Genomic DNA, 15,840 nt, shown 5'->3' on the forward strand with positions numbered 1-15,840 from the left:
ATAACAGCTGAAGGGAATTTAAGAAAATCCATGTGTAATCATGTCAAGGATCTAAAATTAACAGATCTGAAAAATCTTAATCTAGTTGGTATTTTATTAGTATTCATAGCAATTTCAGTAAAATATGTGAGGGTTTTTTTCTGCCACTAAATAATGTTGCAGAATGCATTTAGATTTTGCAGACTCAGACTACCTCATCATTTTTGAATTAGACTGTGCAGGTATTTGCTATAGTCACATTTTAAGGTGCTTATTAATTGAACTGGGGAAGAATGGATGTAGTTGCAGATTGCCCAGTTGAAGAATCCTTCAGAGCATCTCCCAGCAGAAATGATAAGGAACTCTTTTTTGTTTGTTTTAAGTATTCTTTACTTTAGTTCTCCACTGAGTTTCTGAAAATCAGTCTCTTAGTAGAAGAGTACAGGTGTCAATGTTCTTAGTGGAAGTGCTCCAGCAGACTCCCACCACTTGTCCAATCCATACTTGCATTTTTGCATGAGATACTCAGGTTGATACTAATTTTAGCAGCAGTATGTGGGTGTCAAAAGAATTGAGAGTGGAAGCTTCTAGTATGAGCAACATGGGGCTGACTGTCAGTGTCAGATGATGGGAAAAATCATGCTTGGTAGAGAGTCAATAGTAATCAGACAACTGATTAAGGAGAGAAATAATTATAGAGAGAACTGATTAAGGGAAAGGAAGCCAGCACTCATCAAGGGTAGCATGAGAGATAAGATACTAGAAGATGCCTAAACTGCCAAAAGAAATGTGGGTGTAATTGTCTTCTCTAGCTTCAAGAAATGTTGATTGGGCAAAGTGCAGCACAGAGTGGGTGTTTGGGAACACTGAACACTGAGGAAGATAAAAACCTGAGGGGCAAAATATAGCAGAGAGCTTTCTGAGGCAGAGCAGTATTTCAGAAACGCAGAACAGGTAATGCTGGTCATAGACATAAGAAACAACATCCTGGCAGAGCAGAGGAGAGTGGAGGGTGGGAGAAACTTCCCATCCCAGCACAGAAGAAATGAAAGGGCCTGGCTAATAGAGCAGGATATTAGTTTTAAAAGATTAAGATTACAGAGAAATGGAGGTACTTGTTTCATGTAAGGTTATGCTTTTTAAGTGTTGGTCAATAACTACAGAGGTCTGTAAAAGTAGAGGCTCTTTATTGCGTCAGCTCTTTATTGATCAGTTCTTCCCAAATTAAAAGTTGGTCTAAAGAATAGTAATATGCAGCAAATGTGCTAAACAATGAAAAAAGACCCACTCATTTTTTACTTCTTCCATTTAGCTTCAACTTTTTTCCCTAGATAAATGCCCAGCACTTTAATAGAATATGGTCACACTGCAGCTCAGACCAAGAAAGGCGTTTACTTCTCTAATAATGCATTTTTAAAGTATTTTCTCATGAGGGCAGGGGGAACACACTCTTTAATGACTTGAAATTCCTATGAAAATTGACACTAGTCTGCTACCCATTACTTTGCCTTCTTTTTTTCTTCTTCTGCATAGAGCATCTCTAAGTAATGTTATTCCTCCTCTAGACCTCCTTACATAATATCAATCAACTTCTGAAGGTCAGAGTATGTTTATCTCTGTTGTTCTCCATCAGGCCAAACTGCTGGGGACACCTACCATGCTTGTACTGAATTACTGATCAGTTTCAGAAATACCAATGGTATTTCATATTATGTTGTCTTAAAGATCAAACATTTTTATTATGACCAACATATTAATGTGAAAAACTAAAGAAACTGATAATAATTTATCATTTATTACAACACTTTGTTAAATTTTATTGTGGGTTTTTTCATTTTTTTTGTTGTGATTGTACTGGTTTTAATATGTTTGGATGGTTACAATAGTGGTTGTTTATAATAGTATAATATAACCATGTCCATTTATTTTGATGTGCAATATTTTGGGGAAGCTAGTAACAATGAAGGTCTTCAAAACTGAGAAAACATAAACCAAGAAAGTACACAAGAGCGTTACAGTTGCTTCTGTAATTCAAAGACTGTGTTCATCCCTCTCTTCCACTGAGGTAAATCAGAAATGGCTTCTTTGTCATCCATACATATTTTTTATATTTATATATATATACACACAATGATAACTTATTATAAAAAACATGCAGGTTTTACCTTTATTCTCCATTAATTTGTACTGCAATAGCCAGGCATTAATTTTGTTCTAAGACCTACTGTAATTATAATATTTTATAGTGAAGAATACTGCACAAAATTTGGAAACATTTCACTTAAATGATTAAAAAGGTTTCTTTTGTTTTTTGTCAATTCAGGAAATCAGAGTTCTTTTTTTCTTTACCTTTTTGTATTATATGCTATGCAAGACAACCACACCAGAGTCCTGTAGAGGAAAAAAAGATCTGGTTTTGGAATATAAAACTATAAAAGAAGACTTATCCCTCTTCTGCCTAAGACTGAGGTTTGGAAAGTCATGCTATCTGAGCTATTCCATTCCTGGCCATTCTTTGTGCCAGACCTCTTCACCTGCAGGAGCACAGTCTTATGGTGTAGTGTTTTCCACTGGACCCTGAATAATAAGGCTCTTTGTTTTTTGGTTTTTTTTTTTTTTTTTTTTTGATCTTCAAGTCCTGTTTTAATACATGCAATGATACTGAAGAAACTGGAAATGGAGATTTCCATCAATGCTGAAATTCGGTTTCAATAGCAAAGTTTAATTTCCTCGTTGTATGTAAAGCAAGTTCTTGGGGGTTCAACTTTTCTGCTTATATCCTAAATTAAGTACAACTTCTTCTGTTTGCCTTTGAGCCTCTACAGCTGCATCTATGCAGCCTGGATACCTAAAAAGCAGTAGATACCACTACAGAGGCTGGACCTCATTGCTTTTAATTATGTGTCATGTTAAAATGGGAGCTATTTCAAATTAAGCTCTTTTGGATCCTGGGATGTTGGTTTTGCTATCCAAAGACACTTACTATGGAGAATACATACCTGACGTTTGCATCTGTTGGCAATATCACATTAAAACATTATTTATGAGGTATCAAACCATGGTTTATGATCAATGTGTTTCCAACTTAAAAGTGAGAAATAGCAATTCAAAAGACATGAGCCAAAATTATGAAGAATTATAGAAAAATCTTAAAATAGCACCAGAACTATTCAGGTCACTTGTAGAGTTTTGACTGTCTGTCTGGAATTCAAGAGTAGACAATGGCAAAGACATTGCTAATTTTATGAATAAATTGATATAGCAGTTTAACTTGCTATATATTTACATATTCCTTGCCTACAGAAAATTCTTTTTTGACAGAAACATACAGAGACAGGATAATTTGCAGTTTAAACAAAAGTGTGTAAATTAGTGTGTTTTATATTAAAATACTTTTTTTATTCTATAAAAACAAAAATATTCACTAAAACATATTTAACTTTGATGCATCTGCTGTTTTCTTTCCTTTAAGTTATGGTGACTATTCTAAAAAATGGCAGAATATTTATATTTTTTTAATAGAGGTACAAAAAAAGGATTTCTTCATTATTGTTGTGTATGGAGGGTAAGTTTAGCTATACAGCATGTTTTTTGTATAACTTTTGGACAATGTCAAGTGAAATCCTCCAATGCATGTATTTGATTTCCCTGACAGAGAGAAGTAAATGTGCTTATTAAATATAATAACTCTGTGAATATTTAAGGTTCTCATGTCAGTTTGAATGTACGGTGGGATGTAGATAGCAGAACTTTGACTCAGCATGTCACTTCTTACCTTGTCAAGCTTGAGAAATGTGAGCAACAAGACTTGCAAAATGACATATTGCCTGACAGCAGCCAGCCTTCCAGACTGAAGAATCCTACTATAAAGCTACCTTGACAAAAAGTGTATCACTCTTAGGACCTTTCAGATTAGTGGAGTGATGCAGCTTTATTATCAGACATTGTTCAGTTCATCATAAACGTCTCACTGCCACTGCACCTTATGTGGGAAAAGGGCTATATAAAAGCATACTATATTCCAATCTAATTCACATAATGGCTTTCTTGGTAATTAAGATCCAAGTGGTGTTAAATTTCTAGGGATTTTCTATTACCAGTATGAATCAACTGATTTAAAATGGCTAGATTAAAACAGTTGGTGTCGCTGCTTAAGAAGAGGAGTGGAAAGGAATCTTTGAAAAGTAATAAATAAGATTTATTTAGAGACTCAATTTATTTCTAAGTGACCACCCCAAATTGATCTGAAAAAAATAGATGGAAAGAAGATCTTTATAACTTTTCAGCTGATGGCAGTATGTCTTTCAAATCCACCATTAAAAACCTTTTCAGTGGCCATAAATATAAGCCCAGAGAACACAGTTTGCAATAAAATACTTGGTGTTGTTGCACAGAGATAGGAATTGCACAATGAAAATTGTTTTATTCATGCTTTAGATCTTTTGAGGGAAATTACTCACTCTGTCCCTTATTGCCTGTTCTCTACCGAAGAATATTCATGGATGTTTCCATACAGAGGACCTGAACCAGAATGTTCATAACAATGATGTGAAGGTAAAAATCCACCTTCCTCCCTGGCAGCTATACTGCCTATCTTCATAAACTCCTCACAGAAACCAAGACTCTGCCTGCATACTGGAAGAAGGGAGGACACTTAGCTCCTACCACTTAAGGTTTTTATGACGTGAAAGCATACAATATGAATGACTCACATGCAGCAAATATCTCATTTGAAGAGCCTAAAATCTGTAATATTCTTCAGAAATACATACATGAGACAGTATATTCAACCCAAAACCAGTCATTTTGGAAAATACAAGAGAACAGATCCTACAGTTTTGTCACTGCTTGTTTCTGTCCTCCATGCACCATTTCCTTACACATGTATATATATTGATAAAATCCTCCTGAGGCTTTTTTTTTTCCAGCTTGAATGGTCCAAGCTCTCTCAGCATTTTCTCGCATTCCAAAGACATTTTAGTGGCCTTTTGCTGGACTTTCTCCACTATGTCCATCTCTTTGTTGTACTGAGAAGCCCAGAAGTAGAATCACCATCCAGGTGTGGGGTCACCAGGGCTGAAGAGAGATGAAGAACTGCCTCCTTCACTGGCCAGTAGCACTCTTCTTGATGCAGTCCAAGATACACTTGGTCTTTCTTGTTTTAAGGGCATACTTGCATTATCTTTGCAGAATTATCAGGCTGTCTGATAAATGAATCCTCTAATAAACTGAAAATATAGAGCTTTTGATTTTAGGTCCAATGATTGTGTACTTTTGTAGCTGGAGAGCTGGAGAGCTAGAGAGTGAAGTTCTTTTAATTTTGGGGGGTTTTTTGTTTTGTTTTTTAAACTCTGTGAGTATATGTCCACTCCCTGATATTTAGAGATCTCTCAGCCTTATTACAGCCACCTCATTCTCCTAAAGAGTAAGTAACTTTTGTTAAGTTTGAAAGCTCTTTGTACAAAGAAACTAGTTCCTTAGGCTCTTGTTTTGTCCACTGTGTTCCTGTGCCTCTTAGCAGCCACACTTAAGGTGCTCTAGTGAGATCTACACAATCTGGCATTCCTTCCAGATGCCTGTCTTTTCCTTCAAAGATCTTCTTGTCATTAGGAAACACTGAAAAAGGGAAATTGCACAGCTTTAGCTGCTTTTCTTGGGGTACTGACTGACCAACTAACCTTGACCAAAATTATACTGAAGTTTATGTTACAACATCTCAAATCACTCCTCCCCTCCTGTCACAGCCAACAAATCACAGTCAGCAGAAGAAAAGCTGCCTGTCCCTTCAGTCCGTTTAATGCAAATTGGAATTCTGGAGAGCAAAAGTATCAACACAATAATAAAATTAACTGGCCAGCCTTTGCCCTAAGCAGATAAACCCATATGACCTTCTCTTCCGTTGGTGGTGCTGCTGAAAACTGCAGTCTTCAGCAGAGCAGAGAGCTGAGATGGTGAATTTCTCACTGGTTCTTGTGTGTTCTGCCCTTTGGTTAGTTTAAGTAGATGGTGGTGGCATGTTGGTTGTATTCCTACCTCATCTGCCCAAAATTCAGGGTCCCAATTCAATGAGGAATCCATCTCCCTTCTCTTCACACTTCTGTATTCTCATCCTAACACACTCCCAAAAGCCTAAAATCTCTCTGGGTGCCACAAAAAGAAGAAATTTACTGGTATGCCCCTTGAGATGTACTCATCGCCACCTTGTATTTAGCTCAGATGAATAATGGATAATGAGGTAACACAGCCACCACTAGAGAGAGCTCTGATACTAGAATTATGATCAAGCCCTATTTTATCTAAGTTCCTATTGCAGAGTTCAGGGGAAGTTGCTTGAATGGATGGAGTGTCAAAAAGGGACGAGCACTACAAAATAAAAGAAAGTGCAGTGTGTTAGGGAAGATTTTAGACTCAATATTATTGGACTGTGATTGGTCTACAGAAAGGAGAGTGTTTTTCTAGTTTGGCCTCTTTCCACTTTAATTCAGCAGTTTCTGACATTCCGCTTGCAATAGTTATTGCTGCTCAGCTGCTCTGCTTCATGGTTTATGACTTGATATTGCTTTCAAGAGAGTATAGGATGAAAATAGAATACCGGAATTTGGGGGGAAAAACATGATTTATGAATCATGCCATTTATTGTTGCTTAGGTACTTCAGTAAAATTTATGAAATTTTCAGAACTTGGTACATCCATATAGTTTGACTGTTTAAATGGGATGTGTCTTTAAGCAGAGGAAGTACTAGTATTCTTCTTTCATTAACACCGGAAAATAAATATACTGAGGATACCAACGCTGTGCGATAATTTTTGTGCCTTTATTATCATAGTCAAATACACCTTTACGGAATATAAGATATGAACACTGTCAAGATGGGGTCTGACAGTGCTTCAATAAGTAGGCAATTCCATTGTTTTTATAAATACTGCAGGAAAGGTACCATAATTTGGTCAATATTCCTCTAATAGCCTCTTAAATGTGATCTCTGTTATTCCACCACATGTAGAAGTAGAGCCAACATGGCAGGCTGTTTGAATAGTGTGAGTAAAACAAGGATCAAATACCCTGTGACAAAGAGACAAAGTAGAAGCCAGCATTCAAAGCCTGTATTTCAAAGCTATATTCAGCCTCCATTACTTCTATGTGCTTCAGAAGAACATAATCCCTGTGATTTGGATCAGTCATCCCAGCCAGGAAGTATGACAGCTTCAGAATGTCTCTATCTGTTCTTAGTTATTTAGTTGGGACTTCTTTTCCAAAATGCACCTAACCTTCTTAATAAATTTTGTTCTGTGTGATTCTGAGAACACACACTACCTTTCCACTTTCAGCAATAAAGTCACAGTGCTTCAAGTTTCCTTCCAAGAGAGGTAAATGTTCCTTCACCCTCCTCTGTAGCAGTAATCAGCAAAAACAGGTAGTCTGCCCACCACTTCATCACTTATTTTACCCAGCTTGTCCTGGATCACTTCCAGGGATGGGGCATTCACAGCTTCTCTGGGCAACCTGTCCCAGTGCCTCACCACCCTCACAGTAAAGGATTTCTTCCTAATATCTAATCTAAACCCACCTTCTTTCAGTTTAAATCAATTACTCTTTGTCCTGTTTTGCCAGAATACATGACTATCACTATGTACACTTGCAAAATATCCCGCTCCAGCTCTCTGGCAGACCCCTTTTAGGTACTGGAAGGGTCCTGTAAGGTGTCTCTGGAGTTTTCTCTTCCTTGGGCTGAGCCATCACAATCTTTCAGCCTGTCTTCACAGGACAGGTGTTCTAGTCCTACAATCATCTTTGAGTATCTGTTCTGTATTCATTCCAACAGGTCCATGCTGTTCTTATCTTTGGGGCTCCAGAGCTGGATGCAATAGTCCAGGTAGGGTTTCACAAGAAAGAATAGAGGGGGAAAATCCCCCCTTTTGCCCTGCTGGCCACAGTGCCTTTTATGCAGCCCAGGACATGGTTGGCCTTTCTGGGTTGCAAGTGCACATTGCAGGTCATGTTGAGCTTTTTTGTGAGCCAACACTCCCAAGTCCTTCTCCTCAGGGCTGCTCTCAATCCATTCTCTGCTCTGCATGTCCTTGGGGTTGCTCAGACCCCAAGGACATGCAGAGCAGAAAATGGATTGAGAGCAAGGACCTTGCACTTGTCCTGTTGAACTTCATGAGGTTTGCACAGACCCAACTCTTAACCCTGTCCAGGTCCTTCTGGATGGCATCACTTCCCTAATGACCACACCACATCACACCACAGCACAACACAGCACACCACACTACAACACATCCCACAGTTTGATGTAATTGTCAAGCTTTCAGAGGGTTCACTCAATCCCACTGTTCTTGTTGCTGACAAAAAATTTAAACACCACTGGCTCCAACATGTATCCCCTGAGGAATGCTACTCATCGGGAGAATACAATTCAGAGACAGATTTGTTGGTGTGGTGGGGGGCGGTCTATAATAATTTCTTAGGACCCTGTAGAAGCCAAGCCATATGGGTTTCAAGCAATGTTACCTTGATGGCTGTGGATCCAGCCAAAGCTTGCTGGTAGCAATCTCTTTGCCTCACTTCACTGACAGAAGGGAAGAAATGGATGCCACATGTTATGGAATGATAGAATCATAGAATTCTTAAGTTTGGAAAAGACCTTTAAGATCATCAACATTCAGCCTAGCACTACTGCTATTTTCAATCCTGATTACAGTGTGGTTTTTGATGTTCAAGACCTTCTCAACTCCTATAGCCTTAGGAGTTGAGAAGGTCTTGAACATCAAAAAGGTGAGACAGATGAAGCCACTGTGAGGTAGGTGCACAAATGGTTGGAAAGATTATGGAATGATGCCAACTTTGCAAACAACTCAGAAAGCTCACAGTGGAGGAAAGCAGGAAATAATCAGAAAAGTGTTACTGGTGTATTTAAATTAATCTTTCAGCCTCAAACACACCCTCATTTTAACCAAAGATATACTGGAAACCTGAAATTACTAAGTTCGCTTACTATCTGAAGAAATGAGTGTATGGAAAGAGGCGAGAGATGACATCTGACAGTGCTTCAGTTTCAGGAAGTTGTATTGAGTGACAAGGTCACCCCTGAGTCTCCTTTTCTCCAGGCTAAACAACCCCAGCTCCCTTAGCCACTCTTCATAGGGCTTGTGTTCCCAGCCCCTCACCAGCCTCATTGCCCTCCTCTGGACACACTCAAGCGTCTCAATGTCCTTCCCAAATTGAGGGGCCCAGAACTGGACACAGCACTCAAGGTGTGGCCTCACCAGGGCTGAGTACAGTGGGAGAATGACCTCCCTTCTCCTGCTGGCCACACTATTCCTGATACAGGCCAGGATGCCGTTGTCCTTCTTGGCCACCAGGGCACACTGCTGGTTCATGTTCAGCTGGCTGTCAACTAGTACTCCCAGGTACTCCCAGGTGCTTTGTACCTGGGCCCTGTCCAGCCAAACCATCCCCAGGCTATAGCACTGCAGGGGGTTATCATGGCCAAAATGCAGGACTCAGCACTTGCACTTCTTAAACTTCATCTTATTGGACTCTGCCCATCTGTTCAACCATTCCAGGTCTCTCTGCAGAGCCCTCCTGCCTTCCAATAGATTGACACATGCTCCCACCTTGGTGTCATCTGCAAATTTACTAATGAAAGACTCAATACCCTCGTCCATGTCCTCAATGAAAATATTGAACAGAACTGGCCCCAGCACAGACCCCTGGGGGACACCACTGATAACTGGCCCCAGCTGGATGCAGCACCGTTCACCAGCACTCTCTGGGCCCGGCCATGCAGCCAGTTCTGAACCCAGCACAGAGTGCTCCTGTCCAAGCTGTGGGCTGCCAGCTTTTGCAGGAGTATGCTGTGGGAGACGGTGTCAAAGGCCTTGCTGAAGTCCAGGTACGCAACAACAACAGCTTTTCCTGCATCCACCAGGTGGGTCACCTGATCATAAAAGGAGACCAGGTTGGTCAAATACGACCTACCCCTCCTACCATGCTAGCTGGGTCTGATACCTGGGCATCCTGTAAGTGCTGCGTGATGACATCCAACATAAATTGTTTTATTACCTTACCTGGTACTGAGGTCAGGCTAATTGACTAATTATCAGGGTCTTCCTTCTCACTCTGTTTGTGAATGGGTATCACACTGGCCCACTTCCAATCATTTGGAACCTCCCCAGTGTGCCGGGACTGTTGGTAAATTATGGAGAATGGCTTTGCAAGCTCATCTGCCAGCTCCCTCATCACTCTGGGATGGATCCCATCTGATTCCATAGATTTATGAACATCCAAGCTGTCCGCAGTTCTCTGACTGCCTCCTCCTGGATAACAGGAGGACTATTCTGCTCCCTGACAACATCTACTAGCCCAGGAGGACAGTTGTCCTGAGGACAAGCCATCTTCCCACTAAAGACTGAGGCAAAGAAGGCGTTAAGCACTTCCACCTCCTCCCTCAGTTAGCTACTCCCTCAGGAGTTACTAAGTTCCTTCCCTCATCCAGTAAATAACAAAGGTTGGTCTTGTGCTTCCTTTTGCCATTAATATATTTGTAAAAACATTTTTTATTATCCTTTACAAAAGTTGCCAAATTAAGTTTTAGTAGAGCTTTAGTCTCCCTAATTTTAGGGAGACCAAACTCTACTACATGCCCTAGCAACCCACTTAAATACTTCCTGAGAGACCTGACCCTCCTTCCAAAGATGATATAACCTCATTTTATTTCTTTTTTGCTGTATTAAGTTCCCAGCAGATGTCTGGTAGGTTAAAGTCACCTACAAGGGCTGATGATCCTGAAACAGTCTCCAGCTGCTTACAGAATAGGTTGTCCACCTTTTCTTCCTGGTTGGGTGGACAATAACAGACTCCCAGTAGGATGTCAGCCTTGTTGGCCTTCCCCTTAATTCTTACCCACAGGCATTCAACTTCATGGTCATTAGTTTCAATACCCATGGCATCAAAAGCCTCCCTAATATAAAGGGCCACCCTCCACCTCTTCTCCCTTTCCTGCCTCTTCTGAAGAGCTTGTAGCCATCCAGTGCAGTGCTCCAGCCATGTGAGTCATCCCACCAAGTTTCTGTGATGGCGACTACATCATAGCTTTGCTGTTTCTCCATGGCCTCCAGGTCTTCTTTTTTGTTACCCATGCTGCATGCATTAGTGTACATGCACCTCAGCTGGGCTACTGATTTCACCCCTAACTCAGGCTTACCACCCTTGGGCCTGCTTCCAGGCAGCCCAGATGCCTCCCCTTCTCCCTTCAAACCTATTTTAAAGCCCTCTCAATGAGTTCTGCCAGTTCATAAGCTAAAAACCTTCTGACCTTAACAGAGAGATGGAGCCCATCCAGTTTCAGCAGGCCAGGTGTCGTAAAAGTTGCCCTATAATCAACGAACCCAAAATTCTGCCGATGACACCAACCCTTGAACCACTTGTTAATAATGTGGGCTCTCCTATTCCTTTCCTGTTTTTCTCTGCCACCAAAGGACTGAGCGGAACAGTACCTGTGCTCCTGCCCTATCAACTACTTGATCCAGTACCCTAAAGTGCCTTTCAATTGCCCTGACACTCCTCTTTTCAATCTCATCACTGCCAGCCTGGAGTGTCAGCAGTGGATAATAATCAGAGGGCTGAGTCAGCCCAGGAAGTCTTTCAGTAATATCCCATACCTGGACCCCAGGGAGGCAACAGACCTCCCTGTGGGATGGGTCCCATTGACATATGGGGCCCTCTGTTCCCCTCAGAAGGGAGTCACCCACTATGACTACCCTTCTTTTCTTTTTAACATTAGAGATGGTGATCTGTCTGACAGATGAAGCGTGATTGGGAGGCTCACTGGGCAGATCCTTTTCTTCTACGTCATTTGGCTGACCCTCTAGATCCAGAACCTCATACCTATTCTGAAGTGTCACCTGAGTAGGTAATGAGGGTCAGGAGGAATTTTTATTACCTCCCTGAATAAGGAACCATTTCCACTCCCCTCATCCACCAGGTGTCCTCCTATTGCGTGACAGTGGGAGGCATGGGAATCCTCTGACTCCTGGTGGGCTTCCCTCAAGGATGGATCAAATACATACACAGGTTAGCTACTCTACGCAAGAAATTCATATCGCTACAGAGGCTTCAGTATTGCCTAGTGAACTGCGGTATTTTGAAATATAACTCTTGCTATGTATTTTACCAGTTCCACAATCATCCTTTGTGTAGACTGCCTTTCATATGAAAAATCCCTAGAAATGATACTTGGAAGTAAAGAATTAAGAATTGTTTCTCACATTGCTGCTGTTTTCAACAGATCAATGACATTGTCTTCATTTATACCAGGAGAAAATAGTCATTAAAAAATCTGTTATAATTATATTGAATTAGGATGAAAGAAAAGAAGATAAAACTAAGGAATAAAATACGTTATCAAAAATTTCTTTTCAAGGAAGGTTCGAAAACAGAAAAGGGAGGCAAAGGGAGAGCAGGAGTCAGTGTGTTGTAGAACCTGAAGTGTCTCGCAACATGAGCAGAATTATATTTGAATACAGTAAAACTTTATCTCCATACATTAAAAAAGCTGCAGTCAGTGTCATGAAGGGATTGCATGTGCAGTTTGCATGCACTTCCAGTACGCATGGAGGAGACATAAAAGAGAGAGGAACAGGCAGGTGCCTAATCCTGCAGGGAACAAGGAAACCAGGTCCATTTTTGCCTCTCGAAGAGGGTCACACTCTGAAAATAGGCTTTCATTTGGAAGGCACCTACATTTGCAACAGACAAGCTAGTCCAAATGCCTGACTCATTTAGAGCTGACCAAATTAAAGCATGTTATTGAGGGCACTGTCCAACTGCCTGATAAACACTGACTGGCTTGGGGCATTGAGCACCTTTTTAGGAAGTCTGTTTTCTTGATTTGGGTTCCTGTGAGAAGCTTGCAGATTTCCTTGTCAGCCAGACTGTGAAAAGTGAGAAATTCCTGGACACCACAGTGGAATGTGTACATGCAATGTAAATCTAGTAATTCAGGACTGTTCTGTCACACAAGCAGAATGCAAACATTTATTTCAAAATAAATAGATTCAGGGAGGTGAAGGTAGGGATAGGTACAACAAAACACGAGTTTCACAGCTTTAACCATCACCTTTTCACAGAATTTTTATAAACAGGCCTTAAAATACAGATTTCATTTTGATAAAAAATGTAAAACAAAGGTGAGATTTGAATAAACTCATTTGACACGGGAACAAAACCATCAGCAAATGAAGATATGTAGGACAAAGGCTTTTCTGCCTAAAAGAAAATTTTGGCAGGAATTAATGTCCGAGTTCTGACAATATTGTACAGTCAAGCTCAAGTATTAGATGGTTTCTTAATCGGTGAATGTCATGGTTTGACACTATCCCAATGCCAGGTACTCACAAGGGTTGCTCACTCATTCTCCCCTGCTAGGCAGAGGAGGGGAAAAAAAGTTAACAAAGGCTTCATGAGTGACATAATGACTGGGAGAAATATTTCAAGGGCAAAGCATGGTCAATTATATCGCAAAATGAATTTTATTATTAACGGAAACAGAGGAGGATAACGACGAGCAAAATAAGCCCTTAAAACACCTTCCTCATCCCAGCACCTCCCTCTTTCCCACCAACAGTGTAGGGAGACACGGCATGGGGGTTTTGGTCAGTTCATCACCAAGATTTTCTTCTGCTGCTGTGGGGGAGGAGTCCTTCCCCTGTGAGGTCCTGGGTTCCCTCCCATGGAAGCCAGTTCTCTGTGAAATTCTCCATTGAGGGTCGACTCTCACGAGCACTACCACACCTGCTGCAGCATGAATTCCCCTCATGGGCAGACAGTCCTCCCAAAACTGCTGTAACATGGGTCTGTGTTTCCATGGGATGCAATGCTCCCAGGACAGGATGCTCCAAGCTGGAAGCAGGGCCCCTCTCTCTCCACTGGTCTCCCACTGGATCACAGGCATCCACCTGCTCCAGCATGGGCACCTCCCCCACAGGCTGTGAGTGGATCTCTGCATCCCCCCTGGATCCCCATGGGCTGCAGGGGCACAGCTGCTTCAAAGCCTGCAGAGGAATCTCAGCTCTGGAGCCTGGAGCACCTCCTCCCTTCCTTATCCACTGACCTTGGTGCAACCACGTTGTTTCCCTTCACCTGTTCTCACCTCCTCCTCCTCTCTGACTAGAAGCAAATACCCCATGGCTTTGTTTTGATTTCCTTCTCAAATACATCATCACAGAGGTGTTAGCAGCTTCTCTCATTGGCCCAGTTTTGGCCAGTAGCATGTCCATCTTCAAAGCCATCAGGGATTGTCTCTGCTGGGCATGATAGAAGCTTCCAGCAGCTTCTCACAGGAGCTATCTTTGTGGCCCCCCTGTTACCAAAAACCAGGCCATGCAAAGCCAATAGAGTGGATGAAGAAGAAAGCAACTTTTGATGATTTGAACATTTGTAAGACAGATTGTAAAGACAAAAGAATTAATTGATTGTGGACTTCTTAACCTAGATAGAAGCTTGTAATTGAATAAACATTTTAAAGTTAACATTTGGTGTATATTTGAGAAAATCTCATTGGCAGTCTTAGTCTTTACTTCCAGTTTAAAACAAGTTGCTATCCTTTCCAGCACAGCAACAAATGAAGAACTTTACCCCTGCAACTGTGCTTCTACTCAGCTCTCATTTGCCCACACAGAGCAAAAATCTAGCAGACATTACAAATTAATTGTCTATTTTCTTGATATGGGTTGTCTTTTACAGGTATATTTAATAGCATGATAATGTCATCTTTTCAAGTCTGAATAATAACCAATTCTTATTAAAACTATACATTTGCAAAAGAATCTTAAAAACTCAGAACCAGATGGCAGAGGAAAAGAGAGAATGTGTTGCACTTAATGGACCTGATTTTAAACCCAATTGCAAGTTGGGCATGGCTTTTTTTATATTTGAGTTTAGTAGGTCTACCAAGTCCTAAATATTTAGGACTGGCCTGTAGCAAATCTACATGAGAAAAAAATAGATGTTGAAAATAGAAAGAAGTGAAGTACCACAAATCAGTTGATTTGAAACTGAGAAGAAAGCATGAAACAGGAGGTAAGATATTCAAAAATAGCACCAATTAGTAGGAATGTGGTCCTGACAGGAACTTAACAGACAATATCTGGCTAGTTCTGAGGCAGCTGATGGTACTGTCAAACTCATCTATCATTTATCAAACATGGTGAATTTCTATGACAACACAACTTTTGGTCATACAAGATGCTGAAACTTTGGAGTTCTGGGCCAAAAGAAAATGCACCAGCTGTTGAACACGTGAAAACTGTGGACAAGTTTGGAAGAAAAATCAAATAATTCATGCTTTATGTAAAACGAGCCAGCTTTGGAAACTCTACAACAATTCAAAAGATGTGAGAAATTTTCACAAAAACTTCACTATTGCAGTCAATACTTGTTTTGTCACACATATTTTAAAAAATGACAGTAAAGAGAATATTTCATCTTCATATGATTTATTTAAAATGTAATATTCAGCTCTTTGCTGTAGTTCTATCCTTTTCAGACATTTTGGATTTTTTTTCCCAAATCAAGAAAAAATTTGAAACAAAGTATTTACTGTAGTAGCATTTTACTTTCCAAAAGTACTTCAAGGAAGAAGAGTCTGATTTCTAGCAAAGCGGTTTTGCCTGCACTCACTGTAGCTCACCTTTTTAAAAAACATTTTATTGACAGTTGAAGTAAAAACTTAGGCAAGAGGAACATTAAAATAACTTGAATACTGACTGAGGCACAATTATTATAAAGTCTGTTTTTTGTTCAATCCAATATTTCTTGATCCTTATTACTCTACAGGCTGATTTTATTCAGTGTCTTTG

The sequence above is a fragment of the Passer domesticus genome, chromosome 1 (assembly GCF_036417665.1).
Source record: "Passer domesticus isolate bPasDom1 chromosome 1, bPasDom1.hap1, whole genome shotgun sequence".
NCBI lineage: Eukaryota > Metazoa > Chordata > Aves > Passeriformes > Passeridae > Passer > Passer domesticus.